Raw genomic sequence first — 21,449 nt, 5'->3', positions numbered from 1 at the left:
TGTGAAGAACTGACTCATTTGAAAAGACCCTGATGCTGGGAAAGATTAAGGGCAAGAGGAGAAGGGGACCACAGAGGATGAGATGGTTGGATGGCATCACTGACTCAATGGACATGAGTTTGAGTAAACTCCGGGAGTTGGTGATAGACAGGGAGGCCTGGCGTGCTGCAGTCCATGGGGTCACAAAGAGTCAGACATGACTGAGCGACTGAACTGAACTGAACTGATAAGAGGTTTCAATGTCCGGGAGGTGTGAGTCAACAGAATTCTGGTGAAGACAGTGGATTGAACAGCTCCTCAGATGCCTGAGATGCACACCTCCCCCTTCTTGCATCTGAAATCCCTTGTCTTCAGAGGGTGTCACCGCCTTGAGACTGTATGCTGTCATAGACATGCGTAGGCTTATATTTTTTTCCTTTTGGTAGTATCATTCGCCACTGGTAACTTTACTCTCGGTTCCTCTTTTTGCCCTTTGCACCCCATCCACACTTTTTAAAAAGATTATAAATTTTTTATTTGGCTACACTGGGTCTTAGTTGCAGCATGTGGGCTCTAGTTCTCCTACCCAGGATCGAACCTGTGCCCCCTGCATTAGGCGCAGAGTCCTAACCACTGGACAACCAGGGAGTCCCCATCCACACGTTTTAATATGTGATGATCCCGTAAACTGTAGTGTACGTTGTTAGTGGAACATCGCTACCATCCTTAGCGATGGTAGCAACACCTTCAAAGGTTCTTTGGAAATGAACCTTGCAGACTCCATTGGTTCAAACACAGTTTTCGCCAGAATGTTGCTGATGGTGACTTGAAACATTTTAAAGCAAGGTGTCTGACCAGTAGATGGCGCCCTCCTCCTTTTATGTGAGTGAGTTATGAATGAACACGCGCTCCCTTTGCCCTCCCCTCCCCCAAGCGCCGTTGGAGCGAAAACCCTTCGGTTCCCAAGTACTGCCTGAATCTTTTAAATCCATCATCTTTTCTTCTTCATCCGCTAATTCAGGCTCTCTCCATTTGTCTGCTTTAGAATTACAGTAATGCAATAACCTCTGGCCTCTGTCTAATATCCTGTTCTAAGCCATCCAACACACTGCCATCAGAGTCACTTTCCAAAAACACACATTGTCAGTGCGCTGCTGCCTGCTGGGGTCCTGAGGGAGCGGGTAGGAGAGGCTCTGTGAAGGCAGTGGCAGGAGCAGACGGATCCAGGTAAGTGGAGCCCTTCTCCAGACAAGAGATGTTTTTCATTTGGCTGGAGTAGGGCTGGAAAAGGATGGTGAGGCTCCATAGGAATGATAGATTCAGAGCCTTGATCCTCCCACCAAGGAATTTCAGCTTGTTCAGTTAGACCACAGAGAGTCACTAAGGTTTTGATGGTGGTAGGATTACAGCTGTGCTTGAACAAGGGTAATGTGACCAGGCATGCGAACTGAGTGAAAAGGAAGAGTTCAGGGGAGAAGGCAGCTTAACAGAGAAGGAAAGGGCAGAAGCATATCTGGGGTTATTTACAGTCTGCCAGGTGCTGGAGAAGACTCTTGAGAGTCCCTTGGACAGCAAGGAGATCCAACCAGTCAATCCTAAAGGAAATCAACCCTGAATATTCATTGGAAGGACTGAAGCTGAAGCTCCAATACTTTGGCCACCTGATGCAAAGAGCCGACTCACTGGAAAAGACCCTGATGCTGGGAAAGATTGAGGGCAGGAGGAGAAGGGGGGTACAGAGGATGCGATGGTTGGATGGCATCACCAACTCAATGGACATGAGTTTGAGGAAACTCCGGGAGATGGTGAAGGACAGGGAAGCCTGGTGTGCTGCAGTCCATCGACACCAGAGAGTCAGACACCGCTGAGCGACTGAACAACGGAGGCAGAGAAGTAATTCTTCAACCATAATATTCATCAGTGAAATACTTAGTTATAGAATTGGTTCAGGAACAGCTGGGAAGCCAGGAATATGTCCAAGTATGCTGATGGCCTGTGTGCGTATGTGTATGTGGCTAGCCACTACATCCCCTAGCTGCCTCCGGGAAGAGTTTTAGCTGCCATAAGTGAAGCCACTACACTTGTTTTAGTAAGAAGCAGGAAAAAGAATAACAGCTTGAGCTTCCTCTGCGTATCGCAGGCTTTAATGTGTTATTATTCAGCAGTACAGCATCAGATTTAGATTTTTCCACCTCGAGGAATTTGGTTTAGCTTTAATTAGTTGCTGTGAATCTTTCTGAGCCAATACTGGGAAGCATTTATCTAGAAAATAGTTTTTCCCTAGAATATAAGCTGTATAGAGGATGTCATTTTTCTATCAGCTTTTGTTATCATGTTCACACAGAAATTCTCTTCAGCCATCTGGATGATTTTAGCCACAGCCCACCATAGCAATTAATTACTTATTGCTCATAATTTTAAATACTGTAATATGGAGGCCATCTGCATTGCCATCCAAAGCCCTGTGAGGAGGATCTATAGATCCTGCAGGATCTTAGAGCACTTTTTTTTCTTTTCCAAGAAAAGATGATGCTTGCAGGTTATTCTGCAAAGAGGCAACTGATGCATTTTTCATCCAGCACTTTTCAGAAAAACAAGCTTAAAAATACCAGACAAATGAAAAACAGACTTCAGCAGTTACATGCAGCTTCCAGAGAAACTGAAGAATGTGCCTCTTGTGGTTAAAATGAGGGATCTGTTTAATATGGATGAAATACCAACACTCCAGGCATTTTCATTGACATTTCATTGTGACTTTTTGAACTTGGGAGTGCTGACAGGAAAACCTATTCTTGCTGCTCTGCGAAGCCTGCAGTCAGACTGCAGAGCAGGGCCAGAAGAGGTAAAAGGCTATGTCCCCGTTCACGTTCCCCCTGGTTGTGTGTCTTTCCTTGTGGATTTCATTTTCATTTACCGTGTTGCACTTTGCTGTTTTTGCATTCCTGCTCTGAAACCAGTTAGGAAACCAGGCACAGGTTTGCTCTTTTGCTCCCAAATCCCGTTGCCTCTCCAGCGCTGGACTTATTTACTGGACCAAAGTGAAAACGCACTCGGGTGGGCATTTGTTAAAAAAACAAATAAAAAAACCCCCCCACAAAAACCGTTTCTAAAGGTCAAGGGACGCACTCCTGTACCTTGGACCCAGAAGCTACCCAGGGTGGCTGGACAGAGCACCGTGGCACCCGGGGTACATCTGAGAACAAGACTCAAAGGGTTTCAAGGAGTCGACAGGAGCCCCCTCTTTTCCGATCCTTCCCAGCACCCGCCGGCCTCGGCTCTCCGGGGCAGCCCCGCCGTCTGGCAGCAGCCCGGGAGAGACATGCTGTTTTGTTTAAATCCTCCACATTCTTTGCCATTTCCCCATTGGCCGGATGGGGCTACCCTCCCCGCCGCGACGGCTGCTGATGTCAGCTGCGCTCGCTCCTCCCGCACCCACCTCCCCAGCCCAAGGCACACCGCAGCTCGGCGCCGACTCCCCGGCCCCGGCGAGGTGGCTGCAAACTCGCGGGCACGCACGGCGCTCGGGGATCCGGACTCGGGGGAGGGAACGCGCGCGGAAGGCGCCAGCTTCCTCCCGCCCGCCCGCCCCTCGCAGGCGCGAGCCGAGGTCGGAGGAACCCGGAGCCCCAGCCCCGCAGAAGCCGAGCGGCCGCGGCGGCGGAGGCTTCCCTTTTCTCACCCAGCGAGACCCTGGAGCGCCTCGGCGACCGGCCTTAAAAAGAGAAGGAAATCTTGTTTACCGCCGGGGAGCACAGCCGTTCGAGCCTTTGTCTGAAAAGTCAGCATCTCTGGCTCTGGCTGCAACGTGTGCTCGGTGACATTCGCCTTGGGAAGACCGGCCGGAAAAGGGGGTGGGGGGAAGTCGCCAGGTTAAGATCTGGTTTCAGAGGCGGATCGAGAGGGTGACTTTTGTGTATTCCGTATAATTTTTGGAGACCTCGTGGTTTGTTGTTGTTGTTTTTTTTTCCCCCCTCCCTCGCCCGCCGACGGGCATGTCCTGATCTGGCTTCCGCTCCTGCTGCCCGGGGCTGCCGATCAGATTGGTTTCCAGTGGGTCGGTCTCCCTCCCTCCCTGACTTTGCAACACCGCGTTCCAGGCGGGTCGACCTCGGCTAGGAAGGAGGCGGGGGAGCCGCGAACACCCGGACCCAAACCTTGACATGCTCTCGGGCGGAGAGGAGGAAGCCAGGAACTGAGCGCACCGCCCGGGGGGCTGCCTCGCCGACCGGCTCCAAGCACGGGGCTCCCGGCGCTCAGCTCTGCGCCTGGGCGGCAGCCTTGTTGATCTGGGGGCGCCCCCACCCCTGCCCCGCCCGCTTCCTGCCTCGGAGGTCCGTGGCCGGCAGGATCATGCTGCTGAAGGAGTACCGGATCTGCATGCCGCTCACCGTGGACGAGGTAAGCGCCGCGCCGGGCCTGGCCTCGCCCGCTCCCGGTCCCCGGCTCCGGGGCGCCGCTTCCCGCCGCCGCCTCCCGCCGGCGGGTCCACTGCGGACGGCGGGGAAAACCCTGGTGGAACATTGCCTCCCAAATCCGGAGGCTGGAGGGGGAGGAGGAGGGGACTTGCTGCTTCCACTTGTCACCCCAGCAAGGAGAGTAACGTTGGGTGGGGCGGTGGACTGCAGGTGGGTTCTTTGGGGGCATCCAGAATTCGGATCGCTGAGGATCAGAATGCGCCAAAGGGAGCTGGTCGTCCCCTCCCTCCAATTAAAATGAAAAAAAGCAAACCCAGGAGCTCCAAGCACACCCTGGTAGCGCAGCCCTGGGGGGTGTGCATCCCGTTCCCGTCGTGGACCCGGGTTCCCCTCCCGCTCACCACTAGAAGGTTGGGGTAAGGGAGCAGTCCTTCGCCCTTGGGATTTGGAGGGCCTGGGTCCCGCTTGGGGGCACCTCGGAATCCTAGGGGAGGGGGGAGTCTATTTGGACTCAGACCCCTTGCCATCGCCGCCAGCCTGGGCGCCGCTCCAGCCACGCCCGTGCTTCGAGGCTCGGGAACCTGGCCTCGCCTCGACCTTTCTCTAACCGCCTGGCTGGGAAACTTTGTGCGTGTCTTGTTTCTCGGGCCGCGGGGAGAGCGGTCTGTGGGCGAGCGGGGAGCGGCGGGGACTGCGGCGCGGCCACAGAGGGGCGCTGTAGCACGCGGGTGCCGGCCGGGCCCCTCGGCTCTCGGGTCCCGCAGCTGTAGGGCTAGGGGCGGGGGACTCTTTCTGGGCTCGTCCTCCACCGGCCGCTCAGGTTGCTTTCCCCGGATCCGCACACCTCGTCCCCACCAAGCGGCAAGCTCTATCATTCAGGAAACGATGACTCAGTGAGGATTATTCAGGCCCGGCTTCCCTTTATTCCCCCTCTGCCTCCCTATCTTTTTGGTGATTTCACAATTGCTTAGCGCCTGTCCGGGGACTGCGAGGGAGTTTGAAGCCAATCAGGGCAATTTGAAACTTAACTAATGTGGTTTGGTGTGACAACACACGTGATACCGGCGACCCACACCGTATTTATGTTTAAATACAGTGCCCTTAATCACTCACTGCTTTGGGGAAGGGTCAAGGTGCTTTGGGAGAGAAAAAGATTTTTAGCTAAGAACGTGGTGTGCTCCCAAGGGACTTGTCTGCACGTGTCATCTGGAGCAAGTGTTAAGACCCACAGTACAATCCAAGGCAAGATCAAAGTAGCTCCGCGTTTGCAAAATGTATCCGAGGGAGGCTGACTGCCAAAAAGAGATCAGCCCCCCAATCCAGTGAACACCCGAGCAGCGCGGTTCTGTGACTTTGGAGGAGACAGCATTTGAGCAAGGTCCTTGAAGGATGGATGCCATGTGGAGAATCCTGTGGAGAAGCAGCACCCAGCTCTGTGGACAATGGGGCGGGGAATGAATGAAACTGGTTAACCAAAGCAATTTTAGGAATTGTTGAGATCTTCCCAACCCCTGAGTCACTAAGCTGGAGTAGTTCAGTTTGGAGGTATGTCTGCTTCCCCTCCATCTCCTCCTAATGACTTTTTTTATTGAGAGGAGTTTGGGATCTCCAGGCAATGCTGGTATGGCATGAAATACCCAGCAAGGCAGGTGATAGTCAAGAAAGTAACCAACTCTAGAATCATCTATACCACCTGTGACGTCTCTTTATTCTGGTTGGTTCCCTTTTCAGACTTTGCCTTGAATCCTCAGGCACCACCACTCTTTGTACACTTTTTTTTTTTTGTACTGAAATAACACAGTTTTGGTGTGAAGTAATCTTATTTGAGTGGTATAGGTGGAGGCCCTTCTCTCCTTAGTGGGCAAATGAAATGAGGCCAGGCCTATAACATAATGTATAATTATAGCTTACTTAATGTATCATCCATTTGGACCAAAGCGTGATTCAGTATCTGAAAGGTCATATTCCAAAGTAGTTTTCTTCTTTGTTAGAGAAACAGAAGGGCGGTTTAGGTTGAGAGAGGTTTCCAAGTGGAAGAATTCAGATTAATCAAATCATGATGCGTGAGGACAGGAGGCCCAGCTTACCAGAGGTTAGACTTCTAAGGTCTGACCAGTAGTGAACCCCACAATCTCCACCATCCACCTTAGCACTATGTCTTCCTAACCTTAACACTGAAAACTGGGGAAGCAACTGATGTGTCTTCAAAGAAGACAATTGTTGGGGTTTTTCTGGTGGTCCAGTGGTGAAGTATCCACCTGCCAATGCAGGGGATACAGGTTCAATCCCTGGTCCAGGAAGATCCCACATGCTACGGAGCATCTAAGCCCACGTGCCACAACTACTGGGTCAGCGCTCCAGAGCCCACAAGCCTCAACTACTGGCTCGCCTAGAGCCAGTGTTTTGCAACAAGAGAAGCCATCGCAAAGAGAAGCTCACACACCTCAGCAAAGAGTAGCCCCCCACTCTCTGCAATTATAGAAAGCCCACCTGCAGCAATGAGGACCTAGTGCAGCCAAAAATAAATAAGTAAATATATTTAAAAAAAAAAGAAGAAGAAAATTGCCACTAGCTTAATAGACTTTTGGAAGCCTCACTTTTGCTACAACTCTTTTCTTTTTTTAATAAAACAATTTTGGCCTCATCTCACATGCCGTGGGACCTTTGTTCCCTAACCAGGAATTGAACCTGTGCCCTTTGCATCAGATGGGAAGAATCTTAACCATTGGACTGCCAGGGAAGTCTCCTTGCTACAACTCTTGATTTGCTTTGGGCCGATTCAGCGTATGTTTTAGGACTTATCTCTGTTCTAACCACCACATTAATTAGTAGCAATGTCCATACTTTAAAAAATTAGGCAAACGCCCGTGTTTTGGAAAGTCATCAAAAGAACCAACACTGTATGTCTGTTCTTTTTCCCTGGCCTTATCTCATTTAACTCCTGGTAGAAGGGAGCAGAAGGTGGACTGGTGTGTTGCCCACATTTTACAGATGAGTGAACCATGGTTCAGAAAGGCTAAGTAATGTGTGCCAGGCCACACAGCTAGTTACTAGCCAAACTTAAACCAGACCATGGTTAAAAAAAAAAAACAAAAACCATTAGTATTTGTTTCTCCTTACTCAGCTTTTTGTCTGTTACTCATATTTAATCCAGCAAAAAGAAAACAAAAATTTCTTGAAAATTAGCATTGTCAACTAAATGAAAAACCAAAGGCCTTCTGAACGAGTATAGAGAATACTGGTTTCTAATGTTTCACTCACCTTATTTTGACTCATAAAATGTTCCCTAGTTCCAGGAAAGAATAGCTCTAAGAGATCGAGCAAACAAAGCTGAATTACCGTCTAGCTCAGAGTGTTGGTATTTTGTGTTTTAGACATTCATATTCAGAGTAAAGAACTATAAGAAGTAACATCCCATAGATTCATTTTAACTTAAAAAACCCACTTCATTGGAATATTCTCCTCATTTATGTTCAGTGTTGTTGTCTCTGAACTAAATATAAGCCTGTTGGAAAGTTCTAAACAGCAGAGGTCCCTAGGGGCCAATAGTTGCCTGTAAAGAGACAGTTGTCTTTGTGTTTATTTGAAACATTTGGTGATAGAAATTGTAGAATTTTAGACTTGGAAGGGCTATTACAGATGGTCTAGAGTTGACCCATTTCATTTTGTGGCAAAGAAGACTAGCGCTTTAGAAGGTACAGTCAGTTGCCCGTCTCATAGCCAAGGTCAAGGTCCAGGCCAGAACTCGGAGCAAAGCTCTTTTTGTTACAAGCCAGGGATTCTCTCACTTCCCCCTCTGGGATTCCTTGTTGGAAGGAAATATCCCTAAACTGGATGCGTGAATTAGTCTGTAGTGGGAAAGGTGGGTTGGAGACTCAGACATTGTCTCATGAGGGGAATTTTAGGAGTTTGTCAGCTGCCTGGAAAAGGGTCCAGCGGCTCTCTTTGAAGCTGCTTTGTATAATAAGCCCACTGGTTTTCCTTAGATTGTATTTTTATTTGAATGTGTGACTTGATGGAGATTATGGTGGAGTTCAAGGCCTTCCCTCCCAAGCCACTGCTGGATGCTGCCACTGATCCCAGCATCTGACATGGATCCCCAACTGCATCTTCAGGACTCGGTGGAACACGGTCTGATCACTCCTCTCTGACAGGTCCTTATCAGTAAGATAAGCATCTTCCAAGAGCTAAGCACGTCCCAGTATGATCTAAGGCGGGAATCTTTTCAAGTTCATTGCTCATTTTGGTGTTAACACTTCCTGTTCTGACTGCATCAGCGTTAATATCTGGGATTTATTTGTGGTCTTCAGGGATTTGATGCACAATGAAAAACTCCCCCTCCATGAGTTTGAGCAAACTCTGGGAGATAGTGGAGGACAGGGAAGCCTGGCGTGTTGCAGTCCATGGGGTTGCAAAGAGTCGGACACGACTTAGTGAGACTCAACAACAACAACCCCTCCAAGAAAGAAGAAAGAGAGAGAGGGGGAAAAAAGCACTCAGCTTTTTAACAGAATATCATTGTGTTCTTTGTCCTGGCAGGGAGCCAGTGCACTTTATCCAGGCTCCCCCAAGTCCCTGGAGAATCTTCTTGCGTACATTTCTGAGAACAGATTTGGGATCCGGGTGGTGCCGTCTCTGGAATGACATAAATGAAGATGCCAAAATGACCATCAGTGCTCCTTCCGCTCCGTTTTAAAGGATTGTCGTGAAATGCATCTGCAAACCTATTGGGCAGAAATTCTTCAAGAAAAGAGGTTTTAAGTACGATATTTTCATCGACACTTTGTCTTCTGTACACGGTGGTACCCTGAAGTGTAAAGGAGAAAATCCCCCTGGATTAATCTCATAGACCTTCTCCAAGGTTCCTCATAAACATAATTTTGGGAAAAAAATTTTTTAAGAATGAGCACTATTTTGACTCTTTTTTTTTTTCCCTGTTAGCTTCATTGGGAGGCATCCAGGCCAGGGTCAATTTCTGGGCAGTCTTGGTAGCTTCTCTTGCCTGATTCACAGTTCGGGAATTGTGTTGCTGGTGGCTTCCCGTGGGTGCATACTTAGTCGCTCACTTGTGTCTGACTCTTTGTGACCCCATGGACTGTAACCCACCAGGCTCCTCCTCTGTCCATGGGATTCTGCAGACAAGAATACTGGAGTGGCTAGCCATTTCCTTCTCCAGGGGATTTCCCCGTACCCTGGGATCGAACCCATCTCCTGCATTAGCAGGCAGATTCTTTACCGTCTGAGCTACCATGGCGGCCCAGCTGTCTCCTGAAGCTCCCTTCTTGGTCGTGAGGGTCACCCGGGAAGTGGGGGGGGAGTGGTTAATGGATCAGTGCAAACCTTTCACCACTAATGGAATAGGCGACCGGAGCAGATGCTCTCTTCCTGGTTGGTCAGTGAAAGTGATTTTCTGGAGAAAGAGCACTGCGTTTTCACTGTGATTTGAGTGTGAATGCCTCCTATGAAACAGATTCTGGGCCTTGAAAGAAAAAAAGATAGCATGCTATTGTTAACAAAACTCTGTTTAAAAGTGGGTAGTAATTAACTTTTACTGTTCATTACAAAGGCATGGGAGGAGTTCCGAAGGCTCTTAAAAATCGACTTCAGAACCCTGTGTCTGATTGAGTATAACTGGTACTAAGAGAAAGGGAGGCATCTTCATTTCAGAAGCCTCTCATTTCAGGTGAATGGAGAATACTATTTTTTATAAGTAGTTTTTTTAAAAAGTCTATTTTCAACACTTTCTTGCTCCAGAGTGTCAATCAGGGAAGTGTTTGTGTACACATGTGTATGTGTACACGTGTGTGTGTGTGTGTGTTGGGTGGAGGACTCACAAAGATGGTTTTTTAAAAAAATATAAAAGTGTATGCACAGTGACAGGCAGTAAATGTGTTTTTCAGGGGCGGCAATTACTGGAAAAGTACGTCGAGCTTCATTGCTGTAGGCGCCTGAGTGAGGACACAGGTGCCCTGGCCAACCTCTCTGGGCTCTGCCCTGCTTTCTGTTGCCTGGAGGTCTGTGTAGTCAAGTAACTCAGAACATTTTTTTGAAAACTATCTAACACTTCTGCCTCTGTTCAGAGAAAAAGACAGATACAGAAAACAGCTGATTCGTAGCAGGAAGTCACGAAGGTTTTACAAATCTTTAGCAAATTCAGCTCACTGGGAGATGAAAAAAAATGAATTTCAGATTGCAGATGGCTGACTGTCTGCCCTTTGTGTCTCGTGCTTGAAATCAGAAATTATGTTGTATTCCTAAGTGGAGATTTTTTGTAGGCTACAGGGCAGACGGAGTCCAAGTGTGCTGTAGCTATTAAAACTGGAAGACAGTTTTGTATCTGGAAAACTTAAAGTTTGAAAAAATTATCTTGGAAGCTTGATTTTTCATACTGTCCACCCTCCAACTTAGGCTTCCCAGGTGGTTCGGTGGTAAAGAATCCACCTGCTAATGCGGGAACCCCAGGAGATCTGAGTTCGATCCCAGGGTAGGGAAGATGCCCTGGAGGAGGAAATGGCAACCCAGTCCAGTATTCTTGCCTGGATAATCCCATGGACAGAGGATCCTGGAGGGCTACCGTCCATGGGTTCACAAAGAGTCAGACACAACTCAGCGACTGAGCACATACACACCCCTCCAACTTAGAAAAACTTGAAAAGAAAGTCGCTCAGTCGTGTCTGACTGTTTGCAACCCCATGGACTGTAGCCTGCCAGGCTCCTCTGTCCATGGAATTCTCCAGGCCAGAATACTGGAGTGGGTAGCTGTTCCCTCCTCCAGGGATCTTCCCAACCCAGGGACTGAACCCAGGTCTCTTGCATTGCAAGCGGATTCTTTACCATCTGAGCCACCAGGGAAGCCTGACAAAAACTTATTAACAATTTATACAAACAGGAGCTCAGGGGCGCACACCTCCAGGGGGCGCACTTTCCATGGAACCTAATGGGTATAGTGCGATGTGATGGCCCTGCAGCTGACCAACTCCCTTTGTTAGTCCTCTCAAACTCCTCAGACCCTGTTGCTGTCATGTGTTAACACTTGAGAGGTTATGGTGGTCTTGCAGGTTTACAAGTGGGCATGTTACCTCCTTAGAGATGTCTTTCCTGTCCACTCCATATAAAATAGTTTTCCCCTTTCATTCGCTATCTTCACACATATTTCCTTTGTAGTATTTATCTTTTTTGCTTTTACATTTATCTTAATCTGTACTTATTTCTTTACTTTGTCATCCATCTCCATCACTGTCTTTTCAACATGTGATCCACAGAAGAAAATACTGACAAGATCTTTTAACTTATTTTTCTTTAAAATTTTAAAAATATTTAATTATTTTATTTATTTATTTGGCTGTGCTGGCTCTTAGTGGCAACACTCAGGATCTTCGATCTTTGTTGCGGCATGTGGAGTCTTTAGTTGCAGCATGTGGGATCTAGTTCCCTGACCAGGGATTGAACTCAGGCCCCTTGCTTTGGGAGTGTAGAGTCTTAGCCACTGGACCACCAGGGAAATCCCTTAACTAATTTTTCTTCCATGTAAAGTCTTTGAAATCTGGTGTATGTTTTCCATTTGCAGCACATTTTAGTTCCCACTAGCCACTTTATAGTGCTCAAAGGCCATATATAACTGGTGGCTGCCATATTGGATAGGGCAACGCTGGTGCTTAAACCTTGGATCTGGCACACAGCAAATGCTTGCTGCATGCATAGATGAAAGAAGCTGAGAAAAATAGGAACCTTTTAGGAAATCTGACCCTGGATGTTTACCTTCACACTTTTTTTTTTCCACTTCAGCTTTATACCTCTTGAAATGTTGCAAACTAGAGATTCCTTTTTATTAAGAAGCCTCCTCATTTTAAAATTCCACAGCAATGCCTCTTCGAAATTTGAGGCTGGTCATTCCTGGGAGTTAATGTAATCTGTCTGCCTTCCTCCTAATTCTTGGAGGAGTGTATACTCAGTATCTATTGCTGTGCAACAAAATTTCACAAACTTTGTGGCTTCCAAAAATACCCGCTTATTATCTCACAGTCTTTGTGGATCAGAAGACCGTGTGACTGGATTCTCTGCTGAGGGTCTCACAGGGTTGATATCAAGCTGCATTTTCTCCTGGAACCTGGAGTACTCTTCCAAGTTCACGTGGTAGTTGGCAGAATTCAGTTCCTTGTGACTGGAGGACTAAGTCCTCACTTTCTTGCTGCCCATCAGCTAGGAGCCAGCTCTTAAAGGCCACCTGCTATTTCCTGCCATGGGAACCCCTCCACAATGTGGCCATCTGCCCCTTCAAGGCGAACAGGACAGTATTTACTGCAACTTTGAATCTCTGACTTCTTGTCTCTGACATCTACTCTCTTTCAAAAAGACTGGCCCGATAAGGTCAGACCCACCCCCATTCAATGGGGAAGGAATTGTGCATATACAGGGTGTATACACCAAGGAGTAGGAACCTTAGGGACCATTCTGCCTACCATAGGAAAATGAGCTGAATTAAAAGTTTCTGTTGGCAGATTCACAAACTTAGAGAATGAATTTATGCTTGCTGGAGTCGGGGGAAGGATTGGCATAAGGGATAGTTAGGGAGTTTGGGATGGACAGGTACACACTGGTATTTTTTAAATGGATAACCAAGAAGGACCTACTGTACACACAGGGAACTCTACTCAATGTTATTTGGCAGCCTGGATGGGACGGGAGTTTGGGGGAGAATGGATACATGCATATGTATGGCTGAATTCTTTTGCTGTCCCCCTGAAACAGCATTCTTAATCAGCCATGCGTGCGTGCTATGTCTTCAGTTATGTCTGACTCTACGACCTATGGACTGTAGCGCACTAGGCTCCTCTGTCCATGGGATTCTTGGGGCAGGATTACTGGAGTGGATTGCCACGCCTTTCTCCACAGGATCTTCCTGACCCAGGGATCAAACCTGCATCTCCTGCGGCTCCTCTTTGCAGGCGGATTCTATACCGCTGAGCCACCAGGGAACCCTTCATCAGTCATACTCCAATATGAAATAAAAAGTTTAAAAAATAGTTTCTGTTGGAGGAAAGTAGCTATTTTTCATACCTGGGAAACTTAGAAATCTGGAAGGTTCGGGTTGGCACTGGGGCAGCATAAAAGTGTTGCTATCACAAACACTTACTGAACTCCTACTCTGCCAGGTGCTTGGCCAGATATCAGACCAGGTGCCCAGGATAGAGGAGCAAGCAAAGCAGACACGATCCCTACCCTCTTAGAGCTTATAGTCCAGAGAACACTGGAGAGGTTTCCTCGCCATCTTAAAATAGATATTGGCGATTGTTGCACAACTCTGTGTGAATATTAAATACATTAAAAACCATTGAGTTTGGTACATAAAATATGTCTCAATAAAGCTGTTTTTTTAGAAGAGATATCTATGGATTTTCCCAGCAGAATAGACGTCGATGTTCAGAGAGAGAGAGACATTGATAGCATGGAAATTGAATTTTGAATGTGTACAGTGAAAAGTTATGGTCCCTGTCCGCAAGAAGATGACTCTGGTTATCCTGAATTTAGACAGCTTTGCAAAGGAGACCGTTCTCTTCTGCAGCAGGGTGGGGGGAAAAGCTGCCAGGTGTGGACTAGAATGACCACAATTTAGGTCAGATTTTCTTCTTATGGGAAAAAATAGTTATCACGACTTGAGTAGCAGAGGTCGTTAGGGTACCGAGGGCTAATCATCGACATACTTCATGATCTTCAGGAACAGCCACTCTGCCCCTAAAGGGGGACAGAGGCTGGCATTGGCTATCATGAATGGAAGGAACAGTAAGTAGCTGGTGGCCTCTTGGGCTGTGGCTCCAAGTGCATTCCTCTACTTTCTCTGCATGTTGGGTGGAAAGTGAGGTGTTGGCAGAATGAATCTGGAGGAGATGGTTCTAGATGGGAGTTGAGTCCTCTGCTTTATTCATCTCAGGCAGATCTCCTTAAGACTTTCCATCCTGGGCTTCATTATAAAACAGGCCAAATGGCTGTTTAAACTGTGTTTGTCAGTAGTCTCTGTCGTGCCACGTGAGGCTGGGCAAGTCTCTCAAGATGACAGAGAGTTAGAAGGAACCCCTTTCTGCCCAGGACACACTAGCTTTACCCATGACAGAGAAAGGAGTTAAGGGTCACCGGCCACTTCCTGGTAATGGTCTGAGCAACATTATACAATACTGTTTGTTGATTCAGAAACACGAAAGCCAGAGCTCACCAGGATTTTGACATCAAGTATAAAATGAGTCATTTTTTTATTTCCCAGCACTCTGACAAAAGGCCATCTCTTAAAACTCCTTTTTAGACTTTAGTGGAAGTCGACTCATCCATCTCAACAAGTTAGTTAACGTAAGTTCTTGATCAGATTTATCTAAGAGTTCTTCACTTTAAAAAAATAATTTTTTTTGTGCTTCTTTTAAGTTTGGGTGAAGCATGGCCTTCTAGAATTCCTGTTGTTCCTGAGCAAAGAGAAAATATCATCATCCTTTAATTTATTTAGAATTAATCTGACAATCTTCAGGGTGTTGTTTCTTTCCCAGAATGAATCATCTAGAGAAGTAAGATTGGCCAAACAAATGACAACCTGTAAGAATGCCGTTTAAGCACTTAATTTAAGCAATTAATCTCCAAAGGCTGCTCCCCACCCCATGTCACCTACACATGTGCGCGCACACACACACACACACACACACACACACACACGCGCGCGTGCGCACACACACACAGAGATTAGGTCTGATTATACTTGCTGTATTAAGGTCAGATCCAGGTGTTTCTGGGCATTAGTTTGTGTATTTTTACACTCCAGTTAACTGATCTGTGTATTTATTCAGAAGTAAATGTACCAACTAGGGAAAGAGAAGTCACCATGAACTTGTATGCTAATATAATTAAGGTGGGGCTTCCCAGGTGGCATTGGGGGTAAAGAATCGGCCTGCCGATGTAGGAGACACAGGTTCAATCCCTGGAATGGGGAGATCCTTTGGAGGAGAGAATGGCAACCCACTCTAGTATTCTTGCCTGGAGAATCCCATGGACAGAGGAGACTGGTGGGCTACAGTCCATGGGGTTGCAAAGAGTCAGACACAACTGAAGCAACTTAGCACAGACGCGTAATTAAGTTATTGAAGCCTTCAAATGCTTTGGGGTCTTATTTGCTGGATTATCTAGAGTTCTCCAAAGCTCGCCAATATTTTCTAGTTTTAACCATCATGATGGGATTTAATAATATTTACTTATTCTTAAAATGGCCAGGTTTCACTTATCTTTTGACTCTTACGGGAGTGTTTCCAACTGGTGTAGACGGTTTATAGAGATGGTGATAGGGCCTCTTAATGAATATTGTGCCTATGCTTCCTGAAAAGTATCATGGAGGACTGAAGAGTCCCTAGAAAGCGCAGAATTGCACTGTTCACTGTGCCTATCTGAGCCATCTCCGTCTTCGTATCTTAGACAGATTGTGAAAGTTGCTTGTCCTGACCTCTCAATTGCAGCAGTGAGGAGCTGGGCAGTCACTCTGTGTCACAAGATCTCGGCTGAATGTGGCCTGGCAGTCACCTTGCTTTTATGTACGTAATAAAATAGCACTCTGTGCCTTGGCAATGCATATCCCATGAAACCTTTCGTGTGGAAAGTAAGAGGTTTAAAAAGTCAGTTTCAGTTTTGTATGCTTGGATTGCTCACAGTCACATTCCACATGCAAAGGAAGCAAAGAGAGAAACTACATTAACAAGTGCTTATTTCTTTAGTCCTCGTAATGGTCCTGTGAGTTGGATATTATCATCCCATTTTACAGATGTGGATAATGGATGCTTGCATGGCTAGTCAGTGGCAGACCTGGATCCATGCCCATGCTGGTCAGACTGCAGAGCCCAGAGTCTTTGCTTTCCCAGTTTTGCCTTCTCTAGAATCCCAAAGCTGGAAGGAGCATTGGAGGTTATTTAGTTCTATCCCAGTAAGCACGCGCGCGCACACACACACACACACACACACACACACACATACACTTTCTTAAAGATTAAATAACTTGTTCAGGATTATCAAAGGAAATAATTGGGGTAAGGTGGTTTTCTTGTTCCAGGTGAGCTAATGAACGATCAACTTTACCCAAGTATTAAACCAAGCAACATTCCCCAGTTTAACTTTGATAAATGAATCATACTCCTCTTTGAAAATAACTTTTATAGTTCATGCTCTAAAAAGAGAACCACCCCTACACTTTCAGAAATTATTCCTTTTGATGGCAGTGACACCCTTTGGCTTTTCATAGACAGCAGCAGCAGAGATGTTCACTGATGGGCTGGCTCCTGTGAGTTTCTCAAAATTAGTGTCTGGAAATAACAGTGGCAACAGACAAGAGCCATGCTTTGGGCACATTTTGTCGAACACCTAAAACCCTTCACATGGAGGTAACCAAATCAGGGAGTATGAAAAATGATCGAAATGTGTTGTTTGGTACACTTTCCCTTCCTGCTGAGATGGCTGCTCCTTGGACAGTTGTGTCTCGCCTTTGCCAGCATTGCCTCGGAGGCAGTTTACAAACCACACACACACAAATTCATATTGTTACTCTAGTGTCGCACCTCCTGTGGGGGCTCAAATGAATTTTCTAACTTGAGAAGATTGGTTTTTTTTGACAAAGGAGCTCTAAAATATTCTTTTCAAAATTAAAAATTGTCCTCCAGAGACACTTACCATCATCAAAGTAATGAAAACAAAAAAAAAGCAAACAGGCCTATGTTCCACAGCAGAGATTCAAGGATGTTTCACTCTATATCAACACCAGGGAAATAAACATGGAATGCCCTAAAATGAACCATTTGAAGGGGACCCCACTTAATTGGGGGCTTCCCTGGTAGGTCAGCAGGTTAAGAATCTGCCAGCAATGCAGGAGACCCCGGTTTGCAAAAATCCCGTGGAGAAGGGATAGGCTGCCCACTCCAGTATTCTTGGGTTCCCCGATGGCTCAGATGGTAAAGAATCCACCTGCAATGCAGCAGACCCGGGTTCGATCCCTGGGTTGGGAAGATCCCCTGGAGGAGGGCATGGCAACCCACTCCAGTGTTCTTGCCTGGAAAACCCCCATGGACAGAGGAGCCTGCCGGGCTGCAGTCCATGGGGTCACAAAGAGTCAGACACAACTCAGTGACTCAGCACAGCATGGCACCACTTAATCGGATGTGTACACTCAGGTCAATCTTTTCAAAATAATTTTTTTTTAAGTTATGTTATAACATGCATTACATAGAATTTGCCATCTTTGACCATTTTATTTAAGTGTAGAGTGTGATGGCATTAAGTGCAGTCACCCTGTAGGCCAACCATCACCACCATTCATCTTCAGAACTGTTCATCTTGCAAAACTGACACTCTGTACCTGTAAACAGTAACTCTCTATCCACCTCTTCCCAGCCCATGGCAACCACCTTTCTTCTTTCTGTTTATGCGCTCACTACTCTAGGGATTGGGTCAGCATTTTTTTTTTTTTCTTTCCTTTAAAGCATTGGTTATATTACTTTGTCGTTAAACTCACATATCATTTCCTGAAACAAACTCAGTAAAACTTGAATTAACGGAAGCTAACTAGAATTTTTTTGGAATTCTGCTTTCTAAGGAGGAAAGGAGGAAAATGACAAATGGACCTGTGTCCATATTTGGGGTGGCATTAATGATTTGATTAGTGACCTATACCTTTGCAGTGACATCTGAAGTGCTTGACAGTTTTAATTCAGGAGTCCTCCTATACTGTAACTTAACAGAGAAATCACATTTTTTGTTTGAAATACTTGCTATGGAAGGAAAAAGTACTGGCATATTTTAGAAGTACTTGCAACAGAGTTGGCACTGACAAGTGTTCTATTAAAATAGAAGATAGAATAGTTGACTAATAATAATGCTTTATTCCTATACCAGGTAGAAACAGACCTGAATTGGACACTTTTTCTAAATAAAGAAGTATAGGTAAAATGTTAGCTTCTTTTTTTAAAAAAAAGATGATGTTTAATTCAGGAGAAAAAAAATTGTCATTATGACAGCTTATCAGTAAGTTAACTTTATAACATTTTCATTGTTGTCCATCCACATAGTGGTGTCAAAATCACTAGCCAACAACCTGGATTTCATTACATTTTAAAAGATTATGGTCCTGCTACTCTCAAGGAGCAGTTTGTGTGTTGGACTGTCCAAGAAAGGAGTGGGACGTTGGGACTTCCCCTGGTCATCCTGTGGTTAGGACTCTGTATTTCCACTGCAGTGGGTGAGGGTTTGATCCCTGGTCAGGGAACTGCGATCCTCCATGCCATGAGGTGTGACCAAAACTTAAAAAAAAAAATAAAGTAATGGTGGGTATAAAAATTTTGGTCTTCAGTCTGAGAATTTTGCAGTGTGCCTGGGACACCTTACAGATGTCTATTTAATCTCTAATGCACTGAAAACCCAGAAAATAACTCTTGTTAAAGTAGTAATTAGCAGTTTATCCAAATAAGAAAAAACGTGATAGATGCTTGAGAAAACAAGACTTGTAATACCTGCTTATGTGGACAGGTAGTTCCGGGAACAGGGGTTATCATTAAAGTCTAAAGTTTGTACTTGAGCCCCCTGGACATGTCTTCTGAAACGTGTTAAGTTCCCTATGGTGTGTAACCTTGTGACTTGTGCCTACATCAGGAACATTTTGCTGAACTTACCCTGGTCTAAAATAATGATGGTGATGATGCTGGAGCTGAAAAGACAAAGCCATTCACGTCACCTAACATTTCTCATCATTCCGGACTATTTCAGCCTCCATAAAAGTGACATGGGGGATAAAAGTGGTGTTCTCAATACCTGAAAATAGACCGTACTTTTGCTCAACAAGTTTAAAGATATGAAATAGAGTTATTTAACCCCCCCAAGTGCAAAGAGTTTGGTAGCTAGAATTGTATTTAATCACTGGGGTACAGACTGTGCTGTGTACACTGGAGACCCAAATCTTGGACTATTGAAGGTTATGATGAATACCTTTTTTTGATGTTAAGTTTTTCCTGTTCTTAAAAAGGCATCGTGCCCCAAATGAAAAACCTTTAGATTCAGGATTCAATAGTTCACCTCTTTTGGACTGTGTCTGATGGAAACTTGGATGCAGCTGAGTGTAATTATGTTTTTCAGCAGTATGACTTATAGTACTGCAGAGATGGGTGTTTCTTAAAGACTTCTTGCCAAGATTGGCTGAAAAGGAGTTTGGTTGTTGTTTTCTTAAAAAATAGTTATTAGGCTATTAGTTGTCCAAATGGAATAATCCTCCTTAAGCCTTTTCAAGAAACACACTTCCAAAAGGGTCAAATATATTTAAAACCAGCCGTTATTTACATAGTGTTCAGCCTTCTGCCTAAGCTCTTTTAATCAGCTTTTTTTTTTTTTTTTAATGTTGGTTATGTCTGTCAGAAACCATTTTCTATTTTAAAGGGATTCAGGTATATGCATGCTAAGTTGCTTCAGTCGTGTCCAGCTCTTTTCAATCCTATGGACTGTAGCCTGCCAGGCCCCCCTGTCCATGGGGTTCTCCAGGCAAGAATACTGGAATGGGTTGCCATTCCCTCCTCCAGGGGATCTTCCCGACCTGGGGATCAAACCTGCACCTCTTACGTCTCCTGCATGGGCAGGCAGGTTCTTTGTCGCTAGCACCACCTGGGAAGCCCCCGAAGGGGTTCAGGAATGGTTCGCATGTCAAAAGCAGCCAGAAGTTCATCCTAGAGTCATCTATTTTTCATCTGCAGAACGGCTCCATCCAGTGTCGTCCTCGCCTCTGGACAGTCTCTTCTGTGGATCTGGAGAAGGCACAGCCCATGTGCCTTGCAGGCATCTTTCTTTGAGAATGCTTAAGAGCAAAGGAAAAAAAGAGTTAGGAGTGATGGCCAGGGCTAATGCATTGTGGTTCCAGGATGGAAGCCAGGCCAGTGTTTTGATTACTGGGTTCAGCGTCCACGTTGGGTATCTCTCAGATCTCCAGGCTGGGGTAGAACCTGTTCACCCTGATGGAGATGCTCTTTGCTGCCACCCTGAGCCCCATGACATACCTTTTGGGTGTGTCTCATCTTCAAACTGGAAGATCAGCTTTCTCTCCCTTTGTCTGGGTCTTTCTGAATGGTAGCTCAGCCATACCTTACAGAGTTCATGTTTTAAGTCCTGATAATTGCTCCACCTCTCACAATGAGTAACATTGCTAAAATGAGGCATCACTTCCAAACGTGATTTTTCTTTCATTTTCTGCTGCCCTTCACTTTGCATTTATCTCCTGGAGCCAGAGTCCTGTTGCCCTAAGTTGGGGTTTGTGGCTTCGGGTGTTGTGGTATGGTGTGGAGTTAGAAGGACTAGTTTGCTGTTTGATTGTCATGAATTGATTTAAGAAGACTGGATTTTTTTGTGCCTCAGTTTCCTCAATTTTCAATACCCCTCTTTTAAAATTTTTTCGTTCTCATATAATTTTAAAGATTACAGTTCTTTATGGTTATTACAAAGTATTGGCTATATACCCCCTGTTGTACAATACATCCTTAAGCCTAACTTATACCCCCTGGTTTGTTCCTCCCACTTCCCCACTGCTATGTTGCCCCTCTCCACTGGTAACCACTAGTTTGTTCTCTGTGTCTGTGAGTCTGCTTCTTTTTTTGTTCACCAGTTTGTTGTATTTTATAGATTCCACACGTGAGCAATATCATACAGTATTTGTCTTTGCCTTCTTTCAGTTAGCATAGTGTCCCCCAAGTCCATCCACATTGCTGCAAATGGCAAGATTTTGTTCTTTTTTATGGCTCAATAGTATTCCCATACCTGTCTTTTTGCCTCCACGAGGGTCTGATCACATGACATATAAGCCCATCTGGCCAGTGTAAGAGACAGCAATCATTGTCCACGTGTGGGTGCTGTCTGAACACCTGGTGATCATGCATTCCCTGAGCTGTGCATGAAATGACATGATCTCATTATCTTTAAATGCCTTTATTTTAGAAATCCATCTAGTACAATAACTCACTTTTGGAGTCTGTACTTTCCAAATGGCCCGTGGGAAAGAATCCCGAGGTGTCCAGG

General features: G+C 45.8%; 1 pseudogene; it reads left to right on the top strand.

The window, feature by feature from the left end:
* The first annotated feature begins 9,643 nt into the window (after window positions 1-9,643).
* LOC128065458 (RNA-binding protein 4B-like) overlaps window positions 9,644-21,449 on the top strand; it is a 45,646-nt pseudogene continuing 33,840 nt past the window's right edge.

Source organism: Budorcas taxicolor, chromosome 19 (assembly GCF_023091745.1).
Source record: "Budorcas taxicolor isolate Tak-1 chromosome 19, Takin1.1, whole genome shotgun sequence".
Classification (NCBI taxonomy): Eukaryota; Metazoa; Chordata; class Mammalia; order Artiodactyla; family Bovidae; genus Budorcas; species Budorcas taxicolor.
The sequence above is the reverse complement of the archived record's forward strand: the minus strand, read 5'-3'. Positions and strand labels throughout refer to the sequence as shown.